The following is a 19,765-nucleotide window of genomic DNA, read 5'->3' as shown; positions in this document are numbered from 1 at the left end:
ATTTACAAATATCAAAATACTACAAAGCATCTTCTCAGACCACAATGCTATCAAATTAGAAATCAACAATAGGAAGACCAAAGAAATAAAGTCAAATACATGGAACCTGAATAACACCCTGCTGAAAAGCGACTGGGTAGTAAAAGAAATTAAACGGGAATTCACAAAGTTCCTAAAAAGAAATGATAATGAAAACACAACATACCAAAATCTCTGGGACACGGAGAAAGCGGTGCTGAGAGGACAATTTATTGCAATAAACACACACTTCCAAAAAGTACAAAGAACCAAAATTAACACATTAACACAGCATCTAAAACAATTAGAAACTGACCAACAGAGGGAACCCACAGCCACCAAAAAAAATAATAATAAAGATTAGAGCATAAACAAATGAGATAGAAAACAGAAAAATTATAGAAAGAATCAACAGGACAAGAAGCTGGTTCTTTGAAAGGATTAACAAAATCGACAGACCACTAGCAAACCTAACAAAAGAAAAGACACAACACGCATTAAAAACCGCATGAGAGATGTCACAATGGAACCAAAGGAAATCAAAAGGATAATAACAGAATACTATGAAGTGTTATATTCCAACAAATATGAACACCTAGAAGAAATGGATATATTTTTGGATAAACACAACCTACCTATACTTACAACAGTGAAATAGAAAACCTGAACAGACCCATAACAAAAGAAGAAATTGATCAGGTCATCAAAAGACTCAAAACCAAAAGAAGTCCAGGACCCGATGGCTTCACTGGTGAGTTCTACCAAGCATTCAAGGAAGAGCTGTCACCAATTCTACTCAAATTATTCCAGAATATAGTAAAGGATGGAAAACTTCCTAATTTTATTAAGCAAGCATAATCCTCATACCAAAACCAGGGAAGGATGTGAATAAGAAAGAAAATTATAGACCAATATCCCTCATGAACATAGATGCAAAAATTCCCAACAAAATCCTAGCCAACAGAATCCAGCAACACATCAAAAAGATAATACATCATGATCAAGTGGGATTCATATCAGGGATGCAAGGATGGTTCAACATTAGAAAAATGATCAACATTATCCACCATATAAATAAGAAAAATGGAAAGAACCACATGATCATATTGATTGATGCAGAAAAGACATTTGACAAAATCCAACATCATTCCTGATAAAAACACTCAACAAAACAGGAATTGAAGGGAAATTCCTCAGCATAATTAAGAGCATATTTACAAAGCCAATCACCTACATTACTCTCAATGGAGAGAAACTGAAAGCCTTCCCTCTGTGAACAGGAGGCAGACAAGGATGCACTTTGTCACCACTCCTATTCAATATTGTGCTGGAAGTCTTAGCAAGAGCTATACAGCAAGACAGGGAAATTAAAGGCATCCAAATTGGCAAAGAGGAAGTAAAACTCTCTCTATTTGCAAAAGATATGATCCTATACGTAGAAAACCCCAAAGACTCAGTAAAAAAGCTAGTAGACCTCACTGGAAGATTCAGCAAAGTGGCAGGGTATAAGATCAACATACAAAAATCAGTTGGATTCCTCTATACCAAAAACAACAGCGTTGAAAAGGACACTAGGAAAACAATACCATTTACAATAGCCACCCAAAGGAGGAAATATCTAGGAATAAATGTAACCAGAGAAACAAAGGATTTATACAAAGAAAACTACAAAACACTTCTACAAGAAACCAAAAGAGACTTACAAAAATGGAAGAATGTACCATGCTCCTGGATAGGATGACTTAACATTGTGAAAATGTCAATACTGCCGTAAGCAATTTACACATATAATGCATTCCAAACCAGATTCCAACAACATTCTTCAAAGAGATGGAAAAATCATTTACAAACTTTATATGGAAAGGAGAGACCCAGGATAAGCAAAGCACTGCTTAAGAAGATGAATAAGGTTGGAGGCCTCTCACTCCCTGACTTCAAAATTTACTACATGGCTACAGTGGTCAAGCCTGGTACAATCAAAGATACATTGAACAATGGAACAGAATCAAGAATCCAGAAATTAACCCATCTACACACAACCAACTGATTTTTTACAAAACACCTAAATATATCGCATGGGGAGGTGACAGTCTCTTTAACAGATGGTGCTGGCATAACTTGAAAAGCAATATGCAAAAGATTGGACCAACACCTTCACCTCACACCTTATACAAAAACCAACTCAACATGGATTAAAAATCTAAATTTGTATCCCAGAATTATGAAGGCCATCGATGAAAAAATCAGGGCAAATGTGAGGGCATTAATTCAGGGAATACACAGACTACAAAACATTTTGAAAACTACACAAACAAAAGCAGACAAAATAGAGTGGGACATACTAAAAATTAAAAACTTATGTGCATCGAAAGACTTCACCAGAAGAGTAAAAAGGGAACTCAGAAAATGGTAAAAAATATTTTGCAACGACACATCAGACAAGGGATTTATTTCTAAAATATATAGGAAACTACAACACTTCTACAAGAAAAAGACAAATAACACAATTAAAAAATGGACACAAGACATGAACAGGCACTTCACCAAGTAGGAGATCCAGGCAGCCAAACACCATATGAAGAAATGTTCATGATAATTAGCCATTAGAGAGATGCAAATCAAAACAACAATGAGATATCATCTCACACCAGCAATAACAGCAAAGATAAAAATAGTATAGGACAATAAACGCTGGCGAGGATGTGGAGAGACTGGGACACTCCTGCATTGCTGGTGGGACTGCAAAATGGTCCAACCTCTCTGAAAAACAATATGTCACTTCCATAGAAGGTTGGAAATAGAAATAGCAATTCCTCTACTTGGTATTTACTCACAAAAATTCGAGCCATAATACAAGTAGATATATGCACACCAATGTTCATAGTAGCACTATTTATAATAGCAAAAAGATGGAGACAGCCAACGGTGCCCATCAACTGAAGAATGGATAAACAAACTGGTACATACACACAATGGAATATTATGCTATCTTGAAGAATAACAAGGAAGCTGCAAGCTACTGCATAACATGGATGAACCTTGAGGACATTATGTTGAGTGAAATTACTTGAGGACATTATGTTGAGAGAAAAAGGAAAAATACTGCTTAGGACCCCTACTGTAAAAGACTAAGAAAAAAAAACTCATACTAAAAGGGGGGGGGGGTTTCTTTTCTGGTTGCTGGGATGTGGGGGTGGGGTGAGGGGATGGATGGGAAGGTGGAGCACAGTGTAGGGAATAGACACAGGATAGTTTGGGTGCTGGGGAGAGGGGCAATATATAAGAATGGAGAGGGGAATGGAAGAACAATGCGGATGGGAGAACAATTAGGCAGGTTTGCATGAGCTAAGTGGGATAGAGGTAAATACTGATGTATGCACAACCTTGGAACAACAGGGCTCTGGGACATGGGGATTGAGACATGGTTGGAATGGGGGAAAGGGGAGAAATCATGTTAAGATGCTTGGCTGTCTTTTGAATCTTGGTTTTCCTTGCATTACATTATAAAATAGACACTGGAGGGGGAGAGAAAGGAATAGCCTGAAATATAACCATAGAAAGCTTGTAAGTTCATCTTCTGCATATAACTGATTGGAATACCTAAGATGGGGCTACAACGTGCCCAATGAAGGAGGCTTCCTGCAGAGCCTCTGCATTACATTACATTACAGCATCCAGAATCTTCAGAGGTGGGAAACTTCCTCTTGAACGGATGGGCAGACCAGCCTGGAGTGGCTAGAAGAAAAGAAAATACTTCTTGAAAGAAAGACCTACAGGAAAAATACAAAACAATATAGACAGACCGACTGATTACTACAAGAACAAGCAAGTTGCTCGCCCAGGAGACATCAAGGCAAGTGGTCGGGTCCCCTCAGAACAAACCACCTTCCAAGACTAAGACTCAATGGGAATACACGTTTGTCACCAATAAGGGGAAGTAATGGAAAAACAGCAATGAAGCTGAGAGCTAAGCCCTACAACGTTCAATAGATTCCTGTGAACCCGGGTGGAGGCCTGGTTGGCCAGCAGTGTAGCAAGACTTGGGGACTCTTCAGCCCAGAGTCATTGACATAGACACAGAGGACTAGAGTGGAGAGTGAAGCATACAGCTGATAAGAACAAAGGGCATATGCACAAGAACACCCACACTTGCAGATAATACCCACTTGACCTGGCTTTAATGACTGGATGATCAGAGCTCAACTAGAAGAGGAAAGAAGAGGGAAAAAAAAGTAATCTGATACAATGTGATGAACTTGACCTACATCTATGGATGCAGCAGCTCAAAAGAAGGAACAAATCTTTACAGCAAGGATCGTTCCCACCCCTCCGTACACAGAATAGACAGGCGTGGGCAACTTGGACATTGTCTACCCAAAATGGGGGGTTTTACAAAGGCAAGAGAAGTAACTGGCTTACAAACTTTCAAGAGGGAACTTAGATCTAGAGGGCATGGAGGAAGGTAGAATCTCCACTGAATAATATTCAATCTGTCTAGGCAGGGCTGATGAAATGAAATGCGGATAGGTCTTTTGTGATACAATAGTGAATAATTATTATCAGAACTGATTGTGAGGGTTGGAAATGTAAAGGTAGACATTTTGTAGCAAGGAGGGGAGTGATTAACTTTGCAATCTAGGAGCGGAGATCCCTGGGACCATGAAGGGAGAAGAGTGGAGAGCGTAGTGATGTCTGAGATGGAGGCAGAAACGATGACGTGGAGAGACGGAGCAGCTGGGGATTTTAGACCCAGAGAGGGAGAGGGACTGTGTGTTGATGACCGGGAGGGGGGAGTGGTGGTGGGCAGGGAGGCAGGCTTGTAGGATATACCCCTTTGGTTGGTTGATGATGCATGGAAGGTATTGTAACCGTGGCAATGTAAATGTAAAACGATGAATGCAAAACTAATGTTCTCCCATGTAAATTATCACATAATTCACAATAAAACAATAAATAAAAAGAATTCAAAAGAATGATAATTAGGTACCTTCAAAGGATCAATAGAAAGATTAAGGAAAGCAAGGAGAACACATTAAAAACTTTAAGAGAATTCAAGAAAACACTAAAAGAACAAATTGACAAAATGAATGCAAATTTTGAAACAATAAAAAGCATGCAATGAGAAATGCAGAAGATTAATACTAAAACCTCAGAAATGGACAATACATTGAAAGGGTAAAGGAATAGATTCTTGAAAAGATAAATGGACAGATGTGCAACTGTATACACATTCATGGGTTGTGGCCAATGGTTTGGCTGGATGGTCAGAGAAATGGAAGGAACATGATTAGAAGTTTGGTGACAAGGATGTGTAGGGAAGAAGTATGTGTATAGACCTCCCTGAATAAGCCAGAAAGGTAAAGATTATTTGTGCCTTATATGAATACTCGCCAAAGAGGAGGATTTTAACAATCAAATGGACAGGATGACATGTTCTGTGGAAAATAATCATCCTCATTCTGCAGCCACTTTTGTCATTGCAGAATGGGCTCATGAACAAAGTGTCCATAGTAACAGGGATGGAGGTTATGTATGGGCTCAGCAGCATGGGTTTCCACTTACCAATATGCCAGCAGCAGGAACCAACACTGTGTCCACAATATGGGACCATTCCCTGGGGAGATCAGCAGCAACCTGGTAGAACGTTGATTGCATTGGACCACTTCTATCAGGGAAAGGGCAGTGTTTTGTTCTTATTGGAATCGACACTTATTCTGGATATGAGTTTGTCTTCCCTGCACACAGGGACTTATAGAATTCTTTGTCCATAATCATGATATCACAAACAGCATTGTCTCAGATCAAGGGACCCATTTCATAGCAAATGAAGTATGGCAATGGGCCCATGATCATGGAATTTACTGATCTTACTATGTTTGTCAACATCCTGAAGCAGCTGTTTTGATCTAATGATGGAATGACCTTATAAAGACATAATTATGGTGCCAGCTAGGTGACAATGCCTTGCAGGGTTGGGGCAATGTTCTCCAGGAAGCTGTATATACTTTAAACCACTGTCCAATATATGGTAGTTTCTTCATTAGCCAGGATTCATGAGTCTAGAAACCAAGTGGTAGAAATGGGGTTGGCATCACTCACTATTATTCCTAGTGACACACTTGCAAAATTTTTGCTTCCTGTGGCTGTAAACCTATGCTTTTTGTGTCTGGACATTTTAGTTCCAAAGGGAAGAATATTCCTACCTGGAGATACAGCACAATGGGTCGTGTTTTCTTATACACTCGCTACTTTGTATCCCTTGACTGCATTTAATCTAGTGACAGTCAGTGTTATTATTAATAGATATGAATTAATTACTGTCATTTTTTCTGTGAGTGTTTGTGTGGTGCTGATCGTTTCTTTATTCCACATAATATTCTGTGCTGAGTTTATTTTCCTATGAGTTTTCTTGTCACTTTCTTCATTGCTTTTGTATTACTAAATCTTTATGCTTTTATTCTTTTTTAATTTGATTAGAAGTTTTATTTTATTTTATTAACAACAACAACCAGATGACTGATTTGGACACTAAGTGCATGTCATCAGGTACTATGCATTTACTACCAGTCAGTGACAGTCATGAATCTGGTTTCTAGCTGCCAATATTTTTGTTACATGCCATCGAGTTATTTCTGACTCATAGCGACCCTGTATAGGGTTTTTGAGAAGTAGTTGGTGGATTTGAACTGCCAACAGCCCAGTGTTGATCCTACAGCGTCACATCAGGAGTCTGGCAGCCAATATATAAAGGAGTCACAGTGTCTCTGAGATCAAACTTGACTAACTGCTCAGGAGACACTCCTCACTTTTTACATCATCCTCAGTGTGACCACAATTAAGCAAAAGTAGTTTGTTTCCTTATCTTCATGAACACTACCAAATTGTGCACATTATCCTTTTATTTATGGGTGTTTTAATGTTTTGTTTGTTTTGCATTTTTAAGATAGGCAGCCTAGGGAGCCTTTTGGAAAGAGTTACTAGGAAAGCAAAAACTTTGTCTCAAGGATAGAAGGTCTTTTTTGTTCTCTACTATATGCCAGTGCCTGGTGTGGCACTGTGGGTTAATGCGCCAGACTGTAAGGCTGTTTGAACTGCAAGGTCAGCAGTTCAAGCTCACCAGCTGCTCCTCGGAAACCCTATACCAGGTCGCTATGGGTCAGAACCAAATCAACGGCACTTAACAACAACAACATACCCCAGTGCCTGGAACATACACAGTAGGTGCTCAATAAATGTTCATTGAGTGGATTTTCAGCAATGGATGATTTATAAGAAAACTGTAACTCTATAGCCATCCAAGAAAAGCCCGCTAAGAAGCTATGATGGGTCCAGATGAGGCCTTCATGTGGCTCAAACCCCAACATCTGTTACTTTACCTTTCTAAGACCCGGAGACCACCTAGGGGGGCTCTTGGAGGATGAAAGCATTAATCCCCAAACCTTGCCCATTTTACAGTCTGTTTCCTGTTAACAGACCACCCATAAAATCTCTGTATTTTACTCTCTTGTGCAACCTAACTGGTTTTGCCCACCTTGAATAATAAATGACCTTTCCTTGGGGACAGAGGGGCAGGAACTGGAGTGCTAAAGAACAACATCCATAGTAAGTTCTTGGAGTCCTGGTGTGGCTCAGTAGGATAAGCATTTGACCTCAAGGACAGTTTGAAATGCAAGGTTGGTAGTTCAAACTCACCAGCTACTCCTCAGAAACCTTATATAGATTTACTATGAGTCAAAACCAACTTGACAGCACTTAACAACAACAACCAGAGACTTTTGCAGTGGATCCATCTTGAAGAAATGCTGCACATGCATGCAATTTGCATGGCTCTTCCTAAATGGGGCATTTCTGGTAAATCCAAGCCTATACCTATGAATAAACATGATGATTTTTCCACACCCAAAACCTTTTTAAACCCCAAAAAAGCCTTTGTTTGGGGACACAGGGTGAGGGGTTTGGGGGAACTGTGTGTGTTAGGGGGTAAGCCTTGCATCAAACCCTCTCAGTTTCTGCTTGAAAGCCTATTTCCTATAATAAACCTTTGCTCATATGGAAACCTTGCCTCACTATTCTTAATCAGTGGATGGAAAGACCCCTATTGTTTAGGGGAGAGATGTAGCTAACACTCACTGTAACAGTTTAACATGGTATTTATAATCTGCTTATTTTTGTTTCTTTGGGCTATTTACCCTTCACCTTGGGATTTTTGCTGATGTTAAAATGATGAGGAAATTGAGAGAAACATGATTTTGTGAGGGGCATTAACATCTCACCATCATTCTTCACTGGATATTGGTAATATATACTTATTCACTCCACAAACAGTTGTTGAGCACCTACTACTACATGCTGATTACTATAGGATACATTAGGGAACAATCAGACACACATATTGTAAAATGAAAAAGAACACCTGGATCTTGTAGAGCTTGTATTCTAGGTCAATCAGATAAGAAAATACAGGAAAAGAGGGGAAAAAAAAAAAAGAACAAAGCAAAGCAAAGTAAAAGAGCAATTGCTGGGAAGGTAAGAATATGTGAAATAAGATGTTTAAGAGTAAGCCACACTGAAATATGACATTTAATAAAAAAACATAAAAGAGATGAGGGAGTCAGTCATGCATATAGATGTGGAAAGACTATTCCAGGCATAAGGCACAGACAAGACTAAGCCCCCTACTTTAAAAACAGTAAGGAGGTCACAGTGACCTGAGAGGAATGAGAAAAGAGAAAAGTACTAGGACATAAGGTTGTTGTTGTTGTTAAGTGCCATCTACTCAATTCTGACTCATGGAGTAAAAGACTGAATATTATAAAACCAGGTGACACAGATACAGAAGACAATCCCGGAGCTCTGAACCTCCGATAAAGTGATAAATAAGTGGTTCAAGTGCTTCCTGGGAGGAAGATTTGGAACACAAGCAAGAAAGAAGGAGACTTCTGATTCAGGATAACTGGAATGTTTCACTGCAACCACTTTGAAATGGAGTGAGCAGACAATAAAATGCTCCCAATGCAGAAACCAGCCAGTGATCTGCAGAAGCAGTGGTGCAAGTGTTTTTTGCTTTTGTTTTTTGTTTTTCCTTTTCACATCTTTTCTTTTGCTCTGGTAGCGTAGTGGTTACGAATCGGGCTGCGAACCTTAAGGTCAGCGGTTCGAAACTACCAGCCGCTCCGCGGGAGAAAGATGAGGCTTTCTACTCCCGTAAAGATTTACACCCTCGGAAACCCTGTACAGGGTCGCTATGGGTCGGACCCGACTCGATGGCACTTAACAACAACAACAACCTCATCTCTGTGCTGATGATCAGAGGGGAACCTGCAAGAGTAAACACCCTCAGGGGAGGTCCTATATCATGCATGAAAGGTTCTGTGTGCCTGTGAGTGCAAGCTGAAGGATTGGCACTGATCTCCACTGCACAAGTGAGGATTTGTGCTCCAGCAGGAAGAAACTGCTCTAGGAGTCTCTTCCAATATGGATCTGGCCAACTCTGGACAGGTTCTCACTAGGAGAAACAGCTAACTGAACATGAAGGGAATGGGGGGGGGGGGAAGCCTGTGTTAGATCACATTGGCACAGTGGGAACATGAAATTTCTCAGTCGACTTTGAAGGCAAGAGTCCATTGTTGTTGTTAAGTGCTTGTATAGAGTTTCCTAGGAACCACTGGTGGGTGTGAACTGCTGACCTTATGGTTCACAGTCCAATGCTGATCCTACAGCCCTACACCAGGAGTCCATTAGGTGGCACTAAAGAATTACTCACAATTTGCCATGGTTTTTCTTTTATTTTTTGACTGCTTGTTTTGCTTTTTGTTTTTTCTCTTCCTTTCTCCTGTTTTATTAATTTTCCCTCCCTGTGTTTTGTGATGTTCGACATTTGTTTTTAGTCTTGATTTGTGGTACTCCTTCTATCTTGTGTGTGCATGTGAGGGGAAGTACTTTTCTCTTCCTGCCTCACCTGACAGGAGACAGCAAATGCAGCCATACAGTCAAGTACAATTACACCCAATAACACCCAATAATACCAGAGCAGCATCTGTAACCAACACCTGATAAAAAAAACACCCTGAATTGAGCTGCAAGTGCAGTGAACAGAGAAACCCATCTCCAGATCACACCTATGAGGCAACTGGAGAGCACTTAAGACTGTATCAACATACATTCATCTAAATGATACAAATACAACAACACCACAATGCCTAAAAAGCAGCAGAAACTTCTGCTCACATGCATAAATAAGTCAGAGTAATTCAAACAAATGATCAAGAAGAGCTAAGAATTGCATTGAAGGATGAAGAGGATTTGGAACTATCTGAAAAGGACTGTAGGAGAAAGATATTGAGTTGCATGCAAATATTCCACAGAGAGGTTGAGGGAAATAAGAAAGAAGTCAGAAAAGCACTACAGGAAGAATCAAACAAAACAGATATAGCATTGGAGACAATACAAAACTCGCCCTGCAAAAAGAAGTCCAGAAGATCAATACTAAAATATCAGAAATAGATAATACACTGAAAAGACAAAGGAGTAGAACTGAAGTGATGGAAGCCAGAATCAGAAAGCTTAAAGATAAATCTCTCAATAGATTTATCTTCAAGAAAAGGCATTTGACAAAATCCAACACCTATTCCTGATTAAAAAAAAAAAAAAAAAAAAACCCTCAACAAAGTAGGAATTGAAGGGAAATTCCTAAACATAATCAAGAGCACACATACAAAATGAACAGCTAACAACAATCTGAATGGAGAGAAACTGAAAGTGCTTCCTTTACAAACAGTAACCAGACAAAGATGCCCTTTATTACCACTCCTATTCAGTATTGTGTTAGAAGTCTTAGCCAGAGCCATAAGGCAAGATAGGGAAATTAAAGGTATCCAAATTGACAAAGATGATGTAAAACCCTCTATATGCAAATGATATGATCCTATACATAGAAAACCAGAAAAACTCAGTTAAAAAAAACAAAACAAAACAAAAACCTACTAGAAGTCAATGGAAGATTCAGCAAAGTTGCAGAGTACAAGACCAGCATACAAAAATCAGTCAGATTCCTCTATACTAACAATGACAGTTCTGAAAAGGAAATTAGGAAAGCAATACTATTTACAATAGATGCCCAATAGATGAAATATTTAGGAATAAATCTAACCAGGGAAACAAACAATCTATACAAAGCAAACTACAAAACACTACTACAAGAAACCAAAAGAGATTTATAAAAATGGAAGACCATACCATGCTCATGGATAGGAAGACATACACTGTGAATATGTCAATACTATCCAAAGTAATATATAGATATCATGCAACCCCAATCCAAATTCCAACAACATTCTTTAAACAGATGGAAAAAACGATTATGAACTTAATATGGAAGGGAAAAAGCACTGCTTAAGAAGAACAAAGTTGGAGACCTCTCACTCCCTGATTTCAAAATTTATGACATGGCCACAAGTGGTCAAAACAGCCTGCTATTGGTACAATAAAAGATACATGGATCAATGGAGCAGAACTGGAAACCCAGAAGTAAATCCAACCACATACAGTCAACTGATCTTTGACAAAGGGCCAAAATACATCAAATGAGGAAGACATTGTCTCTTCAACAAATGGTGCTGGCAAAACTGGAAATCGATTGCAAAAGAATGAAACAAGACCCATATCTCAAACCATATACAAAAACTAACTCAACATGTATTAAAGCTCTAAATATAAATCCAAGAACTATAAGGATCATCAATGAAAAACGAGGACAAACAAGGGCTCTACTACATGCCATACATAGACTATCAAACATGGCAAAAAACACACACAAACAATAGAAGACAAAATAGATGATTGGGACATACTAAAAATTAGAAACTTCTGTTCAATAGATTTCACCAAAAGAGTAAAAAGGAAACCCACACATAGGAAAAACAAAATTTCAATGACATATCACACAAGAGACTAATCTCGAAAATTTATAGGAAACTACAACACATCTACAAGAACAAGACAAACAACCCAACTTAAAAATGGGCACAGAACATGAACAGACATTTTACCACAGAAGACATTCAGGCAGCCAACAAACATGAAGAAATGCTCACAGTCATTTGACATTGTTGTTGTTCTTGTTAGGTGCCATTGAGTTGGTATCAACTCATAGCGACCCTATGCACAACAGAACGAAACACTGCCTGGTCCTGGGCAAAGCTCACAATATGTTGCTATCCTTGAGCTCATTGATGCTGCCACTTTTCCAATCCTCTCACTGGGGGTCTTCCTCTTTTTCTCTGACCTTACCAAACATGATATCCTTCTCCAGCAACTGGTCCCTCCTGACAACATGTTCTAAGTATGAGAGACAAAGTTTGGCCATCCTGGCCTCCAAGGAGCACTCTGTCTGCACTTCTTCCAACACAGATCTGTTGGTTCTTTGGGCAGTCCATGATACTTTCAATACTCTCCTCCCACACCATAACTCAAAAACATCAATTCTTCTATGATCTTCCTTATTCACTGTGCAGCTTTCGCATGCATATAAGGCTATTGACAATACCATGGCTTGGGTCAGGTTCACCTTAGTCCTCAAGTTGACATATTTGCTCTTCAACACTTTAAAAAGCTCTTATGCAGCAGATTTGCCTAATGCAATACATCGTTTTATTTCTTGACTGCTGCTTCCATGAGTGTTGATAGTTGATCCAAGAAGAAAGAAGTCCTTGACAACTTCAATATTTTCTCCATTGATAAGAATGTTGTTTATTGGTCCAGTGGTGAGGATTTTTGTTTTCTTTACACTGAGATGCAATCCATACCGAAGGCTGTGGTCTTTCATCTTCATCAGTAAATATTTTAAGTCCTCTTCACTTTCAGCAAGCAAGGTTGTATACATATTCTGCATATCGCAGGTTGTTAATGAGTCTTCCTCCAATCCTGATGCCACGTTTTTCTTCACATAACCCAGCTTCTTGGATTGTTTGCTCAGCATACAGGTTGAATAAGTATGATGAAAGAATATAACCCTGTCGCAGATGCAAATCAAAGCAACAATAAGCTATCATCTTATACCAGAAATAACAGTGAAGTTCTGTTATGGTGCTTCCACAGAAAGCTGGAAACAGAAATACCTTATGATCTAGCAATGACTCTACTTGATATATATCCACAAGAAATACAAGCCAAAATACTAATAGGTATATGCACACATATGTTCATTGCAGCACTATTCACAATAGCAAAAGGATGGAGACAGCCTTAGTGTCTATCAATGGAAGAATGGATAAACAAGCTTTGGTACACACACACATTAGAATAGTATGCTACCTTGAAGAATAATGATGAAATTGCCAAATGCCTCAGAACATGGATGAACCTTGAGGTTATAGTGCTGAGTAAAATTAGGCACAAGAGGACAAATACTGCATAAGAATATTACTTCTCTAAGAAAGGTTTTCCATACTAAAAGAATAATTATTTAGGTCGGGGTTTGATTGAAGACTTGACAGAAAAGCCATAGACCCTTGTCAGTGAAAGCAAGGAAAACCAGGCAAAGCAGTTTCCGAGGACTGTCCTGCAACTCTGAACTTCAGATTAAGTGATAAATAAGTGGTTCAAGAGCTTACCTGGAGGAAGATTTGCAACAGGAGCAAGAAAGGAGGTGACTTCTGATCTGGGCTAGCCGTTGGGACACTGCAGCCATTGTAACGTTAGTGGGCGGAGATAGGAACAAGACAGTGCTCCCAATGTAGAAACCACCCAGTGATCTGCAGAAACAGAAGTGTGCTTGTCTTTTTTCTTACTTAACATGTATTCTCCTTAGCTTTGTCTACCCATCTCCACATTGATGACCAAAGGGGAGATATGCACGAGTACACATGCCCAGGGAAGGTCATACATCACACACGCAAAGTTTTGCAATGCGTGGAACAATTGGAAGTTTTCTGTGCTGCTCGGGTTAAGAATTTGCACTAGGCATAGGTGGAGATGGAAGAAAGAAACTGATCCAGAAGTCTCTTCAAAAGCGGATCTGACCAGCCCTGAGCTGGTTCTCACTAGGAGTGACAGATGAACGGACTTGAGGGAAAGGAAAAAACTGAAGGCCTGGATCAAATTACAATGGTACAGCAGAAACAGCGTGGGATTTCTCAGTTGACTTTCAAGACTAGAGTCTATTTGTTGTTGTTGTTAATTACCGTGGAGTCGGTTCCAACTCATAGTGACCCTGCACTGGGTTTCCGAGGCTGTAAATCTTTATAGGAGCAGAACGCCTCATCTTTCTTCTGTGGAACCGCTGGTAGTTTCTGACTGCTGACCTTGAGGTTGGCAGCCTGACTCGTAACCAGTACGCTGGTGGTGCTAAAGAATTATTCATATTTTCCCATAATTGTTTATTAATTTATACATATATAATTTTTTTCCAGGGTCTTTGTGACGTTTGATTTTGGAGCTTAGGCCTGAATTTTGCCTTTGTTTCTTTCTTTTTTTAAAAAAGCTTTTATTGTGCATTGAGTGACAGTTTACATGGGAGAACATCAGTTTTGCACTCATCCTATCATATTTCATACCATTGCAATTATTGCAATCCCCTCCATGCATCACCATTCAACAGTATTATCTTCTATTCCTTCTGTTTTTTGTTTTGATGTACACAAGAACATGCAGGAATATATAATCATTTAAACAAGGCAAGGGCACATTCTGCAAGCCTGCCTCCTGGCTATCAGCACACAGGGTTTTACTTTCTATGAGTCTAGAGTCCTCAGCTGCTCTATCTCTCGATGTCATCATCTTTGCCTCCATCTCTGGTGTCACTGCTTCTCTTGATAGAGTTCCCCATTCTACTCATACTCTTCTTCCTTGATGGTCCTAGGGTCCTCTCTGCCCTTTATGTTACAAAACTTCTACCTTTATAATTGTGACAATCACAAGTAGTTATGATAGCAATTACTCACTATTGAATCATAAGAATCTTATCCCCATCTCCTTTCACCAGACTCATCTAGACAAGATGAAAACTATTTAGTGGGGATTCTACCTTCCCCCACATTCTGAAACTAAACTCCCTCTTGGAAATTGTAAGCCAGCTCCCCATTTTAGGTAGCCAATGTCTAAAGTGCCCATCCCTATCAACCCTGTGTGCAGAAGGTATAGGTTTGATTCTTGATGTGAAAATCCCTCCCCTCTCGGTTGGTATTTTGACCCATTACATCCATAAGTATAGGTCAAGTTCATCTAACTGAAGCGATTTACACTTGTTTTCTTTATCAAATGTCTTTCTCTTCCTCTATTTGTATTTGAGTTCTGATCATCAAGCCATCAAAGCTAGGTCAAATGGGCACTATCTATAAGTTTGGGTGTTCTTTTGAGTCTCCCCTCACTTTATATCAGCTGGATACTTCATTCTTGGCTCTAGCCCTCTGTGACTAGGTCTTTGTCCATGTGGGTTTAGGAGTTCTAAGGTATCACCACACTTCGGACAAACAAGTTCTTCCTCTTCTCTTTCTCATCTCCAGACTGACAGGAGTCTATGGAACTCAGCCCATATCTTCATTGCTGCCTTCCCACCACTTACACTCATCAATAGATCAATGTGGTCACCAGCAAGCTTACATGCCCGCTCATGTGTTCCCTTTGAGTTTCAGTCTTGGAGGGGAGTTTGTCCTTGATTACTTGCCTTGGTAGGGCCCGGCCAACAACTTGCTTGTTCTTGTAGTAGCCAATCAGACTGCCATTTTTGTTTTCAATTTTTCCTTCTGGTCTTTTTTTCAAGAACTGTCTTCTGTTCCTTTAGCCACTACAGGCTGGTCTCTTGTCCTGTCAAGTGGGAATGTCCCACCTCAGAAGATTTTGGATGGGATTCAAGATTCCACCTAAGGTCCTATACACTACAAAGGCACCACAAGAAGCCTATTTCACTGGGCAAGTTCTAGAACACCTTTTGGGTATTCCAATCAGTTATAAACTGAAGACAGGCTTACAAGTTTTCAGTAACCATATTTCCTAGATTCCTTTATATCTCACTCAAGTGTTTATTTTACAATAGTAGGCAAAGGAAACCAACATTCATAAGACAGTCAAGCATGTAAACATTATTTTCCCCTCTTTTTTCCACTCAGTCTATGCTTCAATCCCTGTATCACAGACCCCTGTTGTTCCAAGTTTGGGCATACATCACTATTTACCTCTGTCCCACTAAGCTCATGCAAACCTTCCTAATTAATTCCATATCTACCTTGTTCTTCCATCCCCTTGCCCATTCTTGTGTATTGCCCTCTCCAACACACAAACTATGATATGTCTATCCCCTAACCTGAGCTCTACCATTCCTTCCCTCTTGTCCCTGGTAGCCAACAAAAAAAGTTTGCTTTTTTCTTTTAGTATGGGTATCTTCTCTTAAGCTTCATATTTTTAATGTTTCCATGTTCTTCTTGGATTTTCATTTTCTTGAAATGTTGTGAAATGTTAACTTTCTTTGAGGTTATATTCTATTAACTTTCTGTCCATTTAAAACAGTCTGTTTTACCCTTCAACCTACCTGACCTCCTCATCACGTGGATCTCTGTTCCTATATTTTTACCTTCATTCACAGTGTAATAGTTTTGATCATAGACTGGCCTCCCAGATCCTCTTAATTTCTTCTTGTAATTATGTTCTATTCTGGACTCTTCCATCTTTTGATTGAGTTCTGGATGGTGTTGCCACATATGTCAATCTCCGGTTGTTGTCTATTCTTGATGCTTCTCAGTCCAAAGAACTCCCTTTAGGATGTTTTGAAGCACTGGGTTGGCTTTGACAAAGTCCCTTATCTTCTGTTTCTCCTGGAATATTTTTATTGCACCATTGTAATTGACTGACACATGTGTTGGGTAGATGATTCTTGGTTGGCAGTTTTTTTTTTCTTTCCGGGTTTTATATATGTCTCCCCATTGTCTTCTTTCCTGCATGGTTTCTGCTAAAAGATCGGAGCTTAATCTTATTTGCCTGCCTTTGTAAGTAACGCTTCTCTTTTCCTTAGATGCTTTCAGGATTCTCTCCTTATCTTTAATTTTAGAGATCTTGATTATGATATGTTTTAGTGATTTTCTTTTGGGGGTCTATCTTTCCTGGGGGTCACTGAGATTCTTGAATCCTTATCTTTTCATTTTTCAGGATGTTAGGGAAATTTTCTTCCAGAAGCTCTTCAATTAACCAAGATATATGAAGCAAACATTATCAGAATTGAAGAAAGAAATAAAGAAATCTACAATTATAGTGGGAGATTTTAATACACCACTTTTGAAAAGGGACAGAACAACCAGAAAGAAACTCGACACTTACAGAGAAACTAAACAACACAATCAACCAACTTGAACTCATAGATGTGAACACAGCATTCAACCCAACAACAGCACAATATACATTCTTCTCCAGTGCACATGGAACATTCTCAGAATTGACCAAGTGTTAGGTCACAAAGCAAGCCTCCATAAATTTACAAACATCAAAATAGTACAAAGCACCTTTTCAGACCACAATGCTATAAAACTAGAAATCAACAATAAGAAGACCAAGGAAATAAAGTTGAATACATGGAAACTGAATAACACCCTTCTGAAAAGCAACTAGGTAAAAGAAGAAATAAAATATGAATTCACAAATTCCTAGAAACAAACAAGAATGAAAACACAACATACCAAAATCCTTGGGACACAGCGAAATCAGTGCTGAGAGGATAATTTATTGCGATAAATGCATACATCCAAAAACAGGAAAGAACCAAAATTAACAAATTAACACAGCATCTCCAACAATTAGAAACAGATCAACAGAGGGAACCTACAGTCACCAAAAGAAAAGAAATAATAAAGATAAGAGCAGAAATAAATGAGATGGAAAACAGGAAAACTATAGAAAGAATCAACAGGACAAGAAGCTGGGTCTTTGAAAGGATTCATAAAATTGACAAACCATTGGCAAAACTAACAAAAGAAGAGAGGGAGAGGACACAAATAACTAGAAGCCACATAAGTGATGTCATAACAGAACCAAACGAAATTAAAAGGATAATAACAGAATACTATTAAGAGCTGTACTCCAACAAACTCAAAAACTTAGAAGAAATAGATACATTCTTAGAAAAATACGACCTACATAAACTTAATCAGAGTGAAGTAGAAAACTTGAACAGACCCATAACAAAAGAAGACATTGATCAGGTCATTAAAAAACTCCCAAACAAAAGAAGTCCAGGCCCAGATGGCATCATGGATGAGTTCTACCAAACATTTAGGGAAGAACTGTCACCAATTCTACTCAAATTATTCCAGAATATAGAAGAGGATGTAAAACTTCCTAATACTTTTTATAAAGCAAGTATAACCCTCATACCGAAACCAGGGACAAGGAAAGAATCCTGAAAGCAGCTAAGGATAAATGAGGTTTTACCTACAAAGGAAAGCCAATAAGATTAAGCTCTGATTTCTCAGCAGTACCCATGCAGGCAAGAAGACATTGGGGAGACATACAAAACTCTGAGAGAGAGAAAACAAAACTGCCAAACAAAATTCATATACCCAGCAAAGCTGTCAATTAAATATGGCAGTGAAATAAGAACAGGATGAACAGAAATTAAGGCCAAGACAGTCTTCCAAAGCATAATAAAAGGAGTTATTTGGACTGAGAACAAACAAGACAAGACAACAACCCGATATTGACATAAGTGGCAACACCACCTGGAACTCAGTCCAAAGATGGAAGAGCCCAGTGTAAAACAAAACAATAAGAATGATTAGTGGATCTGGGAGGTCAGTCTATGATCAGAACAACTACAAAGCGAAAGAAGGGAAAAGACTAGTAACAGATGCAGGTGGTAAGGAGGACAGGCAGATCTCAGATTTAAACAGACTGTCATAAAAAGAGGAATAACTTAATAAAATATAGAGTAACCTCAAAGAAACTTAATACATCTCCACATCAAATCAAGAAAAGGAATGTCCAAGAAAAATTATGGAAACATTAACACTATGAACAAACTGACAAGAAAAGCACACACACACAAAATGAACTCAGCAAAGGAAGGCATACAGAACAAAGAAACCACAAAAAACAAACTAGTGACAACAGTTAATCCACATCTATCAGTAATTAAAATGAATGTCAATGGATTAAATGCACCAGTCAAGAGACAGAGGGCAGCAAAATGGATATGAAAACAGGATCCTGCTGTCTTCATGAGACACACCTAACACACAAAGACAAAATGGATACAAAAGAGGTCTGGGGAAGGTGTGGCAGGGTTGGGCCGCGAAGGTGGCAAGATGAAGCCCCTGAAACAACCCCAAAAATAGAATTCTGCTTTCAGGCAGAAACAAACAGAAGAGCAGAAGAAATGCGAAGAGGTAAAAGCGAAGGCCATGGGGAAGGACCTCCTAGCCATAGGTGGGATTAAGAAACCTGGCAAAAAATAAGCTGTTCTTTGTGACTATGGCAATGGTGACCCTTTATTCTATTTCTGTTTAAACATTTTAATTCCCTGCTAGAACAACTCTTGCCACCTATAGTTAAAGTGTTTTCTTGGAGCCTGTTGTACATTTAAGAAAAAACTTTAAAAAAAAAAGAAATCCTAAAATGGTCCATCTCTTTAGTCCTATCTTAGCTGTGTGGTCAGTAAGCCCAGACCAGAACCCTGCCAGAGCTGCTCTTCAATCTTTGTTATGCCCAGAATTCTGTACCACCTGGAATTAAAGCAACTCATTTGAAACAAACAAACAAACAAAAAAAT

The sequence above is a fragment of the Chrysochloris asiatica genome, unplaced genomic scaffold (genome assembly GCF_000296735.1).
Source record: "Chrysochloris asiatica unplaced genomic scaffold, ChrAsi1.0 scaffold00252, whole genome shotgun sequence".
NCBI classification, from domain to species: Eukaryota; Metazoa; Chordata; class Mammalia; order Afrosoricida; family Chrysochloridae; genus Chrysochloris; species Chrysochloris asiatica.
This window is presented reverse-complemented; position numbering follows the sequence as displayed.